This window comes from Doryrhamphus excisus, linkage group LG14 (assembly GCF_037039965.1).
Source record: "Doryrhamphus excisus strain RoL-2023G ecotype Guam linkage group LG14, RoL_Dexc_Guam_v1.1, whole genome shotgun sequence".
In the NCBI taxonomy this organism is placed as follows: Eukaryota; Metazoa; Chordata; class Actinopteri; order Syngnathiformes; family Syngnathidae; genus Doryrhamphus; species Doryrhamphus excisus.
Window position 1 is genome coordinate 10,989,951 of NC_136370.1, and position 14,855 is coordinate 11,004,805.

The 14,855-nt window shown below is 38.9% G+C and overlaps 1 protein-coding gene across 4 annotated transcripts in view; it reads left to right on the top strand.

The window, feature by feature from the left end:
* The window catches only part of babam2 (BRISC and BRCA1 A complex member 2), a 94,458-nt gene that overhangs the window by 54,708 nt on the left and 24,895 nt on the right, over nt 1-14,855 (top strand). The window lies entirely within an intron of this gene.

A 14,855-nucleotide genomic window follows, 5' to 3' on the forward strand; every position in this document is an offset into this window, starting at 1 on the left:
GATGTGTGTTTGCTAATAAGCAATCTGTCACTCCTGATCTTCTCTGAACCGTATGGTGTCTGGAGGCTGCTTCACCAAGCTGGCTCGCTCTTTCTCTCTCTCTCTCTCTCTCTCGTACCCTAGTTCTCACTCTCTGTCACTTGCCCCATCTTTGACTGCTTACAAAAGCTGGAGGCTGTGGCTCTCTGGCCTTTTCCAGCATGGCCCTTGTTTGTTAAGGGAAATGATGCTAAACATATGGCAAACAGCTACAATCATCAGTCTCACACCACCCTTAATCCCCTTGTCTCTCAGACCTGGAGCAGAGCTAAAATGTGGCTCTCTGTGTCTCTAACTCTGCAGGCAGGCTTTCGGTGTCCACAGTGATGTTTTAGAGATGCATTCCTGCTCCCAAAAGTTTTTATTTCGAAGAACATTTCTTGCTTCATTTCTGCAGAAAACTCTGCTGGTGGTAATGTTTTTTTTTAAACAAGCTGTCAATAGTGTAGGCAAGTTTCAATAGCTAGGCACTGGGAAAAAAAAGTCTGGTATTTCATTCGTGTGTGCTGTGTTGTCATAAAGGAACTATCTTTGAAATTTTAGATTTTTTTTTAATAAGTAAATCTCAAAATCTCCATACGGACCTACATTCCTGCCTCCTCATCACAACACATCACATCATATATTCAACATTTCTTTTTCGCTCCACCTTGGTGTGCTGCATTTGGCAACTGAGGCATACATAGTTTCACCACATCACGATTAATGAAGCACATCTACATAGGGGAGAGTAATAAAAATCAGCCTACACCCTGTCCGCCTACACAGCATAGACATAGTGGATTATGCGGTATATATACTGGACTCCACTCAAAAGCATTGTATACCAAAAATGTATGACCTGAATATTCATAGTGACAGTTGTCATGCAATTAGTTTTGTCAATGTGAATGCTGTCGAGGGTTGCGGCACATCTCTTCACCACATGCAATCTGCTGTGAAATAATTGCACTGCATTTGGTTCATCCATTTTTTTAGATGGTGGCACAGATCCTTACCAATTGGGCAGACAATTGGAGCTTGACACTCAAATTTATATATGCGGCAATCAATTCAAAATCTAATTAAAAAAAAAAACTGATTTTCTTTTGCTTTGTGAGTAGCGAAAAAATGTTTTTCCACAGATGTTTATACACGTTATGGCAGCTACCAACACCAAAAGAACAATATGATAAACAACCCCAGGCATGGTTTCATTTAGATGTGGTTACTACAGATTTCAGGCTGAGGTACAGGTTGAAATATTCTATATTAAGCTTTAAATGTAGTATATCTCTCTGAATATTGGCCAAACAGCTTACACTTCAATAATCAAACTGCTGATGTGTTGCAGAAGCAGTCAGCCAGGTAACATAAGTAGAGGTCAGTTGACCCAGATTTGTATCAACCTCTTCTCAAATCTGTGGAGGTCCTTGCTGGAGGATAGTGTGTTTGGCATTGAAGCAGAAATTTCATTCAGACATAGGCAAACTTACACTGGTTGTGATTGCTGAGATGTTGCTAGCAAATGCAGAGCTGTAGAGGACAACCGTTACCTGGGGCAACGTATTCATGTGGTCGGCGCTCACCACAGTGGGCATGTTTACCTTTCTGCATCTACTGGACAGCCTTGGGGATGGGGGAGGATGCTTGTTGATTTATTTTTTTAAGGGGGCAGCTTGTCATCGGCAAAATGAAACAGTTGGGATAATATAGAGAGAAGAGAAAGAAGGATAGTGAAACGCACACGATGGATGTTGCCAGTTGTCTTGACATCGAAAGGGCACGTGGGCCTTTTGGCCACTGTTGCAGTGTCTCATTCTTTGAATGTACCTTGACCTCTGGGTTTGTAATGTGTTTGATTCGTTAAGTATCCTCTCCATTTGTTTTGGCCTTCAAATAGATTTTTGTGATTTACAAAAATATATTATCACCTGCAAACCTTTTGAATGACCAGTTAAAATCTACAATTCTCGACCCAACTCAACAAAATATCTATTCAGTACATGCTACATAAACTGTGCAAAAATAACGTAATATGAAGACATTTGACTATTACTGTAGTTTCCCTTTTAAATTTAAATTTAATTTGCCATTATACTAGAGCTTGCACATGCCAATTTAGTTCAAATCTGTACAACAATAACCACGTTTACATGAGGAGTTTTTTTTCTTTCTGAATGGAATCTTTCCGAATTACTTTTCTGAAAACAATGGTATACATGGAAAAGAATATTCCAATCTCTTGTCCACATGTGCTGCTATAATCAAACAGAATAGTCCATGACAATGCGCAGTGAGTGATACCGACTTCCCCGAGTCTTTCTTTCACTCGTTGGAATAACGAGTTTTTCGTTCATCCAGTCTTTAAATTTTGTTTGGATAAAATCAAACTTTCTGCAGCAGTCCAGTGTCGTTTGCTGACACTGGAGGTTTATGGATGTAGTGAAGGAGGACATGAGGGTAGTTGGTGTGAGTGAGACATATGCAGAAGACAGGGTTGGATGGAGGAGATTGATTTGCTGTGGCGATCCCTGAAGGGAAAAGCCCATAGAGAAAGAAGAAGACCTGACCAAGCAATATACCAGAAAACTATGCCACTCTAATTGGTATTATATTAATTTAGGATTATGTAAGTGGTCTCTTAATTCATAACATGACCAATCATCTACCGATCTTTAAAATTGTATACTTTTAAAAAGTATAAGGAGACAAATGGATGACAAAAAAACACATACTGACTAAGAACAGAAAAAAGTATAAATTGTCTGTCTTATAATTGCTCAGAGATGAAAAAAATCGCAACTGTACACGTACAGTGAAAATGGTTGTAGAGGGTGTGGAAATGTTCTCAGGAGTTACATTCATATGTGTATATAAAGACTTTTTTTTTAATCCACTGGAGTGATGGTACGTTCACGACTGAAGCTAGCTTTGTTTCCCCAAAAGCGCTTCCCCATGCCACCACCTCCGAAGGCAATTGGTGCCTGTGTGTTCGGCTGCATGTAAATGTGTGCAACTATTACAGAACCAGATGGATGTAAAGTAGTATGTTAGAATGGCTTTTTTAATATCATGCAGTGGTGTCTGACCACAAACAGTCAAAACACAATTGAATATAAAACATTCCCTACAAATTAGAAGTAGCGCAATTGCCACTTGTTGTAGCAGTTTGGAGCTGGCAATTTGACTTGATTGCCTGCTGCATGTGCAAGTAAATCAATATGGTTGACTAGCAACCGATCAGTCCGGTGTGGACCGCTCCTTTCGTCCTAAGTCAGCTGCAATAGGCTCCAGCTTCTTGCGGACCCTAACCAGCTTAAGTGGTATAGGGAAGTGCAAGGATCCTTGGTTCCCTTTAAGTATGCTATATATAGTAAATTGCTTGTATTTATGTGTCAGTCCTGCTTCCTGTGACATTTAACCAACCGGATAATCAATATACAAACTGGATGACTGAAGGAATAGGGTTTTTTTTCTGATCTCCAAGACTATCTACATTTTATTGTGGTATGTAATTTACTCTGATGCCCATTATAGTAAATACAGATCATATGCAAGTTTATAAAACACAATAGGTCTTAAGATTTTTTTTTTAACAGAAAATAGGTGTGGGCCATTTTAACACCCTTAAGGCATTTATGTGAGTTAAATATTTACATACACTGAATATACTGCAAATATTATCCATATACCTTTATTGTAGAAGTGTTTTCAAGAGGTTATTCAAGTCCACTTTATAGTTATACATTGTTTACTCTTCATTTGAGAGCAACTAGTGTCTTCAACACCATGAATTTTGGATTTTGAAACTGACCTGAAGGTTTGCATACAGCCTGAAGCATTGCCTTTATCCTTATCCTGGGGGTAGGCAGTCAAACTGGACAAAGTGTATGGTTCAACCAAGGTACTTGCATGAAATTATGTTTACCCTAATTAATTTTGGTCCTGCTTCCTCCGACTTCCCCCACTCATGCACACACACAGACACAGACACACACACACACACGCACACACTTCGACTGCTGGAGCACCACAGGCAGCAACAGACAGGATCGCATTAGGATGTCTTTTTTATTGGTGGTGCTAGCCTCTCTTAATTATTTCTGTATTATAATATTATATATAATATAATATATATCATATCATTTCATTTCTACCACCCAATGTTGCAATGGTGCAATCCCTCAAGGGTACACTCATCCAGACAATTTGAATGATTAACCTAAAGCTTCTGCTCTAAACGTGACTTCTTCATAATAATTCCCTTTTGTCACATTACTTAAAAAGCAAAACATGTTTTAACCCTTTTAACCTGTTGCAGGGATTACTCACCATATCAGTGTTAAGTGGGTTGTGAAGGGGTCAAATGGCGTGTGTAACTAACAGTAGGAGGTCATCTTATTATATATTGTCTTTCTCAGATCAGTATTTTAACTTTAGCTTACACCAATTTAGGTCATTATTAATATTGTATGTATTCAAAGAAAAGTATAGAATAGATTGTCATCACCATGGATGGATTACTGGAAAATTTAGATGTTGGGCCTTTTTGGGGGGTATATTTTGGTTTCTGATTCTAAATATGCCGTATCTAGAGTAAATATTTCCTCCATCAGCTCTGGTTACTGGTATCTTATATAACCGTTATGTATACAACCAATCAGGCACAAGGATCATATTTGATAAATACAAGGGTTTTGTGTTAAGTGATCAAATTCCATTATACTATACATAGCGTTGGCAGAAATTAACTTAATGAACAAGGGATCGTTGTATAGCAAGTGATCTTCCTCTCAAGGAAAAGCAACGGGAGATGTCAATATTCATTCATTCATTCATTTTCTACCGCTTATCCTCACAAGGGTCACATGATCCCAGCTGCCTTTGGGCGAGATGCCAGTACACCCTGGACCTCGCCAGCCAATCACAGGGCACATATAGACAAACAACCATTCACACTCACATTCATACCTATGGACAATTTGGAGCCGACAATTAACCTAGCATTTTTTAGATGTGGGAAGAAACCAGAGTCCCCAGACAAAAACTCAACGATGGAATTGAACACGGGTCTCTTAGTTGTGAGGCATGCATGCTAACCACTTGAATACCGTGCAGCCGAGATATCAATATAATAATACCTAATACTTTTTGATCTAGATTGTGTCATTGTTAATTTTTTGTAATCTACATCCCCTACGTATCGGTCACAGCTGCGGTTCCTGTGCTTTTCCGGTTGCCACATAATTGTTGCGGCTTTCTCAACCACTCATGAGGCTTTGGTTGTTGTGGTTCTCTGTCCTACTATTGTCCCCCCTGTGCATGACAGTTGAGCTTTTGGAGAAGTTGTAGCTGAAGATAGACTCATGTGATGTGATGCAATAGGCTTTCTCAATTCTCTGTTCATAGCAACTTTAATGCTATAGAACAAACATACATTGTCATGGACATGACACTATGTCAGCCCTTGAATATGTGAATGTGACAAAGAAGGCTGTGGCTCATAGACTATAAGTCTTACACCCATCATTAAGTGTCAGGTGAGTGATTAACTGAAACATCAGTTGGCCAATGCAGCCAACTTTTGTGTCATAGCTTATCACTTTTGTTGACATGGTACCCATGGATTTATATAGTTGTTCAATTTGCTGAAATGTGACATTTGTGTAGTGAGCAACATGACAAAGAACAAACTGGAACCAAACAGTGAGTTATGTTTTTTATCGCTTTATATCTTACGCTGATAAAAAAAGCTTAGCCCTTTTGCGTGACTGTCAAGAGTTTAGTGGTTATAATTTGTGGCCTTGCTGTGGCCTTGCACGGTAAACACTGACTAACAGCATAGGAATCTTAACAGCCGTAAAATAATTCTATGTTCATCCCCAACGTCTCAATGTGGCTTGTCTTAGTTCAGCAAAATAACATAATAAGTATGTTTTCCATGTTTAAATTTTCATCTACTGTTTACTGTAGCCCTCTTGCAGAAAAAATTATTTTCCTCCTGAAGTGAAGGTTAAGTGCATGTTTATTGTAGAGATGCTCCAAAACAGTCCGAGACATTCGGGAGTACATAGTTTTGATGACTTAGAGAGCAGTCAGCAAACCCGCTGAGAGAGGCTGGTCATCTCGTCCGATGAATTCAGTTATTTTTTGGAATATTTGCTTTCGACATTTGACTTTCATGCACATACGGGCCAGTGTTGTCCAGCGTTGGCTGCATTAACTGCCGTTTGACTGATGATCACATCGTGAGCCTTGAAAACTCACGATACTCAGTCAAGTCTTTCTTCTTCAAATGCTGTATTAAATTAAAGCTTTTTAATGCGCTACCTCGGCAAAAAATCTTTTGTAGCATGTTTTGCGGGGTGGAAAATTTAGGGCAGGTAAGTTCCAAAAGAACTTTGGCACACCTGCGTACTGTGAGGAAAATGGATGGTGGAAGGTCACTGCTGCCTGCATGCTGCAGTAGCGCAAGCCAGTGGTGATCGGTGTTGAAAGGCGTTTATTGGCATTTGCCGATCACAAGCTTTTTTAAGAAAATCGTCCGATATTTATCGGTGGCTGATCGATCGCGCAGCCCTAGTTTATTGTTGTTAAATGTGAAATGTGGGCTCTTATGTTTTGCATAGTGCTCTTAAAAATGTTGCATAAAGCCCTCATCAAAATGAACATTCAAAGAATAAATTATTTCTTTTCTGATCAGGTTATTGATTGTACAAAAAAATATTGATAAACTACCTAGTCAGTGTCATCAAGGGGTATGCATAATGATACTGGAGTAGTGAATGCTGTCTTCCATCTTGCAAGTGTGAAAGCCTGCTTTATGTTTTCAAAAATCATCTCCAATGTACATGGAAAAAGCAAAGCAAAGTTAGGAATAAATTAGAGTAAAACCGTAGCATATTAGGCTTCATTAATTTTGCTTCATAGTGCTTTTTAAAGTCCTGTAGCTGAGTGATGGCGTGTCTGTTTAGCACTGTGACATGGCATTTAGTAGGAAAGCAAGTTGCCCAAAAGACATCGTCAAGTAATTGCCAGTTTGGGCTTCACTAATGCAGTGTACGACTGAAATCTGAAAAGGCCAGCCAATGCTTCCACGCAGATTAACAATTATGTGGCTTTTTAATGGCGGCTGTATTATAGCTTGGTATACGCTTGAAGAAGAATTTTAAATGTCACACATAACATCTCTAAAACAAAAATGGGAAGTGAGTGTTTGAAGTATAATTTTTACTCTAAATATGTGATTATTATCAATCTATTCCAGGGATCTAAAACTCGTTTTCAGTGAGGGCCACATAACAGTCACGGCTACCCTCAGAGGGCCAATTGTAACTGTGAATATATATTCAGTATGAATAAAAATATGAATATAACTCAATATTTCAGATGCATTTAATTATTATATTTTGGAGTTGAACTTGCATTGTACTGTGAAGTCTATTTTTTATCACAAAAAAATGTGTGGAATATATCCTTGTATGATAGATAATATTAAAATTGAGAAGAACTACACACAGTACCTTTTTTTTCTGTCGATATGAAAGAACAAATACATGTAGAAGGAGAAAAAGGTGAAATGCATTATCAACACATTGTTCTCAAGCTTTCGCCTGTCACATCTGTTTCCTGGGCCTTACATTTCACACATGTGGTCTATATGGTGTATATTACTGACTGACGAACACTGTTGGATAATATTGATCTTGGTGCCCTATCTCAAGTCCAAAAACTATCATATATACTCATAAAGCGGCTGCATAGGATTGTCGTATTTGGTTCAAAACAGCATGAAATGGAAGGAAATGCAACTGCCTTGGATTAGCTGATACAGCAAACTGTAACTGAAGTTGCAAAAGAGAAGGATTCTTGGGTTAGATGGAATTTGAGTTTTATCAGTCTTACTGACAAGAACCCCTCCCCCCAAAAAATCCCGGTGAAGCTATATTAAATTGAATGAAATCCTTGTTTACGTTTAATTGGTTCCAGACCTGACTTCGATGAATGAATTTCTGTGAAGTAGGATTTCTTGTTTATGTGTAGAATATTTCTGTAGATAGAGCATAGAAAAGCTGTTTACCACCTACTAAATATGGCTTTTAAAATCATGAGAGAACTCTAATATATTACTTTACTATTTCACCTTTTTCTGCATGTAAAACTTATATACCTATATCATTGTTCATATTTTTGGCTGGTTGGAACTAATTAATTCGATTTACATTATTTCCTACTGTCTATTGTCATGGGCGTGTGCCTGAACAAAAACTGAGGTACCACTGTATTATCCAGATCTTTTTTTGCACATTTTTTGTAATTTTTGAAGAATCAGTTACTGATCTTGGTGGAGATCTGTGCTTGTGATACGATTGTTTTTCTTGTTGAGGTTTGAGCCTTCTTGTCAAAGCTCCAGAATTTAGCAGTAATTTGGGTTAATTAACATGATCAACATGTTTAAGAGCCTGCTGTGACCACTGCCAGGTGGTTTAACATCTGGTAGTCTACAGTTTCCAGCCTGCTGAGAAAATGTCACAGGACGGCAACGTTTAAATAGAGTCTCGATAAAGCTGCTCCTCCAAATATTAACGTGCTTTCATCTTGCCCATGTCCCACAGAGCCCATAACATGGCCTTTCTTAAATCAAAGGACACCTGTGCACTGCCGTGAGAGTTTCTTTTTTCCCCCATTTGTCTTTTTTCTTTATACTTTCACAATACATTAATCACCATAGCTTTTCAGGCCCAAAATGTTAGTATTGACAAATATACTTTCGCTCTGAAAAGGGTTCGATTGTATGTGAGATTAAGCGTTTTTCCAGCATCAGCCAAAAATGAATAACTTTGTACCTTGCTTAAAGTGATGGTTTACAAAGACGGCTATGAAGCAGCGGCGAGGGTCGAGCAGAGATCGACACCACCTTCTTGTTTTGCTCTGAGTTATTTCGTAAATTAGAGTTTCTCACATTTTTTTGTGCTGGCCAACTTATGTTGGCTCCACTGTGGGTTATTTTTCAGCCGTTATCAATAAGAAAAGCACAGAATATTGGCATAACTGTGTTAGTAGCAAAAGAGTCTGTGCTGTGGCTGATTATGCATGTCCTAGATGGGCAACGGAGTTGGGGGACAATGACTTCTGATTCTGAGTTCCAGTTCAGCACATGCAAACAGTGACATTTTGAGATAGAAATACATAACAAACACAGTTGGACTCACGCAGTGTATTGATAACATGACAAGATGCGTGCCATATTGTATGCTAACCAGGAAATGTACATGATCCGAAGCAAAATTATGTACATGGAAAAATACGCTGTTTACACTAACCAAGGTTCTGCTGTATGTGTAATGGAACCATTATTTAATCCATAGTCACTTCAAAGTTGGACCCTGGTTGGTAGCCTAGAATAGATTATGACGAGCATGCAAACGGCTGGATGTGTTGCATTTACGACTCACAAGTCAGTACTGTAAGACCATAATCAAACTAAATATAGTTACAGGAAGTTTACAATGTGTTTTTTATTGTCAGGTGATGATTTAAGTCAACATTTGCTCAATTTTGCTATCGAGATCCAGATGTTTTTTTTGTTTGTTTTTTTCATGATGATGCTCTTGTGTTTTGTCAGTGTGCCTTTGCTGAACCCCCCCACCCCCCGTGTGGAACAGAGACGTCTTGTCACAAAGGTTGTACCCCGAGGTGGGGTCGTCAGGCATTTTCTTTTATTCTTTGTTGTGACACATGACTAGTGCCACTCGAACCTCGCCACATGATAAGGTGAAAAGCAGAAAATGTGAGCGTCATGACCTTTATTTCTCACTGGAATATGGCAACTCCTTGTCCATCTTTTTCCTCTCCCTTTTTCATTTTAGATTATTTTTTAGAAAGCAATTAAAATGTACGTTTGTAGTTTTAGTTTGTGGTTGTGTGGAACTGCTCTACATCACAGCAAAACATGTTTCTAATATTGTTGGATTATTTTTAGTTCAATTAATAAGAAAGAAAGCCACTGTTGTAGATTGGGTGTTAAGAGAACACAGAGCTCAAATCCAGAATGCTCCAGTGACTCCCAACATTACTCCCAGATGCCAAAGGTCACGTTCTCCTGCCTCCCCAAGCTACCCAAGGTTCCCATCTACCTGCTAGAAACCCCTGCTGAGCATCAGATTCTCCAGAGAGCAGAGCGCACCCCCCCACACACACAGACACACACACACTTCTCCACGCCTCCATGGAATTACTTCCATCTGGCCTACTTTCCGCCCTCGCAGTATATCAAGTTGTACATTGCATGTTGTTTTTCTGTAACACCCTGAAATGCTCTTCTTTTTCATTGTATATTTTTTCTACTTTTAAACCAATAATCTCTGCATTTCTTATTGATCATGGCTACAAAATAACCAACACGAAACAAAAGAAAGTTGCAAGTACCTGCATTTTGATAAAGAAGGTGAGAAACGCTATTGAATTCAAGAAATAACAAAAAACAAAGCTGGTGTCTGACGTAGCGCCTGTCAAAAATCAGGTCTACAATCAAGGTAAAAGTGATGTTTTTCCTTTCATTTGTTCCATTATATTGGATAGTATTGTATAGACAGAGTGAAATATTTTAACAAATTTTGTAACCATTTTGGTCATTATAGGTTTCAACTAATAAAAAAAAAAACACACACTTGAAGTATCTTGTAAGTTCACCATTTTGAATTATGGTTTGCACTCTCTTGCACTCTACTTACACTTCCGGAATTCTTCCATTGGTCTCTTAGTCTGAATTTAATTCCTGAAATCAAATAACTTTTACACAATATTCAAATGATTGAGATAGCCCTGTAGGAATAAAGCATTTCAAATGTATTATTGGATCCTTAAAGCAAAAGCAAATCAATTTGCATATTTTGGCGTTTCATTGATCTGCTGTTTGCATGGGTTCTCATCTTATGAACCTAAGATAGATGGGAATGTGATTAATAAATATTATCTATAAAATCTATTATCTATTAAAATATTATCTTATTTCGAGTGCAGAAGTAGAAAAACAGCCATCAACATTGTCAGCTGATGCATTATTAATGCAATTACAATTATTGCCCAGAGTGATGCCACTACAACCAAACTTCAGCACCGCTGTCTTCACTTTAAATCTTGTGTTGTCAGCTCTAAATCTACAATGAGTTGCATTGGCATTTTCAAAATATAAGTGTGAACATACTCTACAACAGGCTTTCATTCACTCTTCGAAACACACCTTCTTGTAATATTCCACACGCAAGTGATCATACTTGAGTCATCCTTTGTGCCTGGAAGCCCTATACTATCACACAATGAAAATGCACAGAAAACAAAGCATAATCATAATTGTTTAAATTGTGTTTTGTTGAAAGAGAAATCATATCTTTCACCTCAAGGGATTTTTTTTCCGACATTGTAAAATGCTCTGGAAATGGACATTCAATTGTTTTGGCTCAGCGACCACCAACATAGTGTACAGGTGTGTACATTTAGGACTTAATCCAAAACATACGCTAACTGGGGCATATACTAATTGAGGATCCACTGTATCAACCAATGATTACTCTGCAATAATTCTTACATTTTCTTATGCTTTTTTTCCACCCTTTTCATAATTACGTATTATGCAATGGAGAACCCCATTCACAAACTTTGACTTATTCTTTCGTCGTGTTAATCACAACACCCGCCACACAGTACAATGCCTGGATTGAGTGGTTGCAAGGCCAGTGATAAGGTCTGTTTTCGTACTGTTCTAACATCATGATTCCACGTGGAGCATAGTTTTTCTATAATTCCTCACATATTGTTGCACCATTAATCCTTGGCTTGGCATTGGCTGAAGCTGTGGGGCAGCCTGGTTAATCATCCACCAAACTTGTCACACCTAATTGTGGAGTTAAAGCATGAGCTGAGGGAAGTGTTGGGCGGAAAGGCATGCACAGGAAGAGACAAATATTTTAGATGAGGATGTGAGGTTCCTCTTCGAGATGCGTGCCATTTGGGTTGTGGTGTGCTTGTGCTTACATGTTTTGTATTTTGAGGTGGAGGATCATAATGGCCCACGTCAATCCACTCCTCCCTACAAGCAGCAGTTCCACGACATCATCACCAATAGTATACTCAACTCTTTTTCTTTTTTAATCAGAACATTTTATGTCAGACATTGAGGCGTTTTGGCAGGTACCACCTTGACCTTGAATCGCCTGCATTTGTGTGATCCGAAATTGTATGTCAAAGTACCAAAACACAGATGCAAAGATAATGTGTAGGTCAGACAGATACCTTCCATTTATGTACTTTATACTTTTGTCTATATGATTAGAAAGTCAAACGTAAAGCAAACAGTTTATGTTTTCATCTAACTTCTGGTTATGTTATTATATTTTATTAAGATGTCAATATTTTTAAGATTGACATACATACATGCACTGGAGCACTCAGAGCTCGCCTAGAAGCTGGACATGTCCTTGCACAACAACCCTTCCGTCAGTCAAACTACCCCATTACATCGGGCATGACATTTAAAGTTGGGCGAAGAAGGCGGACAGAGTGTCCTTACCTCCTCCATTCTAGGCCTGCAGTAGAGCCCCGGTGTTGCCTCTGTAGATGAGTGTGTTTGTGTGTGTTGTGACTTTGGCCAGGCTTGGTCTGGCATAAGGACAGCTGTCACATCTCCATCCTGTCACTTGAGACACAGGAGATGCCAGAGGCCGGGGCATCAAGAGACACAAGAACGGACACAGGGAAAAAGGGAGCTGTGCGTTTGTGTGTGTGTGTTCAGCCATGTGTCCGAAAGACTAACGGGGGATGAAAGACGTAGGGTGGCGGCCCACGTGAAGGGGTATGACCGGGAGGCACCCTCTAACCTTGATGTCCACATAGTCCTCCACACTCTTCCCCTGCTTTCTTAAATCCAGCCCTTGAGCAGTTGAGTCACAATCTCTAAGGGCAGGTAGTAAATACTTATTTAACATCCAACCATCTCCCCTGCAGGACTCCCTCTTTTTTTTTCCTCGCAAAACTCTGTCCTAGTGCTCAGCGCTCATTACTCTTCAATGAAGAGATTCTCTTCATTAGGATTTTTAAATATTTGCTGCTAACTCTTTACATAAGCATGAAGAAGTCACCCTCCAGTGCATTTTGTTAAGAGGGCTCACGCATTAATAGCCATTTTAGTGCTTTTATACCATAATAGGCTACCAAAGGGTTCCATTTCAATTTTGCTTTAAAGGTCTCAATAGGTTGTTATTTCACAAACGTCCTGTATAGATTATTGGCATTGCAGTGGCAGAATGATGGCAATCATAAGTCATTTGTGCTGTCAATTAACATTGAAGGGACATCTTGTTTTATGATATATTGATATTTGAGGGCATATATTATAATAATTTGGAGTGCACTTAAAATTTTGACTCTGTCAGATTTTCCACACCGTTGGAACCTGCAGAGATCTTAGCAAGGCGAGTTTATTTATAGAGCACAATTCATACACAAGGTCATTCAAAGTGCTTTACAGCAAAGAAGCCTGTGCAGAGACCTGATCACAGGTCTAATACGGTCATATTTCCTGGTTCTAGTCAGGAGTCGAGCAACAGCATTCTGGATGCTCTACATCTGTTTTATATATGTTGGTCAATTACAGTAGTCTAGCCTGCTTGACACAAAGATATGGATTAGTACAAGGATGTTATATCTATAGTATGTATGTTTTGGATGCCCTGCGATTGGCTGGCAACCAGTCCAGGGTGGACCCCGCCTCTCACCCAAAGTCAGCTGGAATAGGCTCCAGCATACCCCCGCGGCCATAGTGAAGATGAGCGGTAGAGAAAATTTTGAAACTGTTGGTCAAAGGTGGAATAGAAATTCCATGGCTGCAATTGCAATTGAGATATTTTTAACTTGGCTCTGATATTAACTGTAATTGCACCCTGTAAAGTGATTTGCAGCGGAAATCATTATGGATGTGCCATTTGCATACAATTTCTGTTATACAGAAACTTTGGAAAATCAGTCCTGGTCGTTACTTTCTGTGTCCTCCGCCATCACATGCATTAATTAGGGTTGGAAGGGTCTTGAACGCCTACTGGTTTGCTTGCACACATCAGCTGCAAAGAAACTAGGCCAGTGGTTGTGTTGTAACCGGTAAAATTAGAGCTTAAAATTTGTAAAAGTGTATAAGCTATTATGTTTTACAACTCCAGACTACTTTCTATGTGTTCGCTCAGGGACAAAATTGGTCTTTTTAAAATAAAGTTTGCCGACCCCTGAACCAGGCTGTAGTTATGTGGCGAAATTACATGTGAATAAAACATTTAATTAGTTAATCAGTTAATTATACATGTTTAAAATGACGGGATGTCCAAGTCATCCTGATTTTTATCACCCACATATATTTCAGTTTATTTGCACCTTTTTTCATGAACTTGATAACATTGTAGTTTTCTTTTTACATGGTTTTAATGCAACATTTATATATGTATGTAGAGTATATATGTGTATGTACATATGTTTTACTAAAATGTTTTTAGAATTGGCAAAAGTAAAAAGTTAGTTTTTGCTTATTTGTTTCACTGATGCGATGTGACTTGTGACAGCTCTTTGCTGTCCGCTGGAACGAGATGAGCCTGAATCACTTCATGAAAAAGGTCTCCGCTCAACAGTGCCCTTGGTCTGACCGGATGAAGGCTCTGTACGAGCTGGACAATGTTCCTCCTCTGGCCCTCTCACCTTCCTGTTAGTTCTCATCTGTCTGTGTTCTCAGTCCCAGTCCAAAGAAAGCATCTATTAAATCACCTTTAAAGACAAGAACGGGACTTGACAGCTAC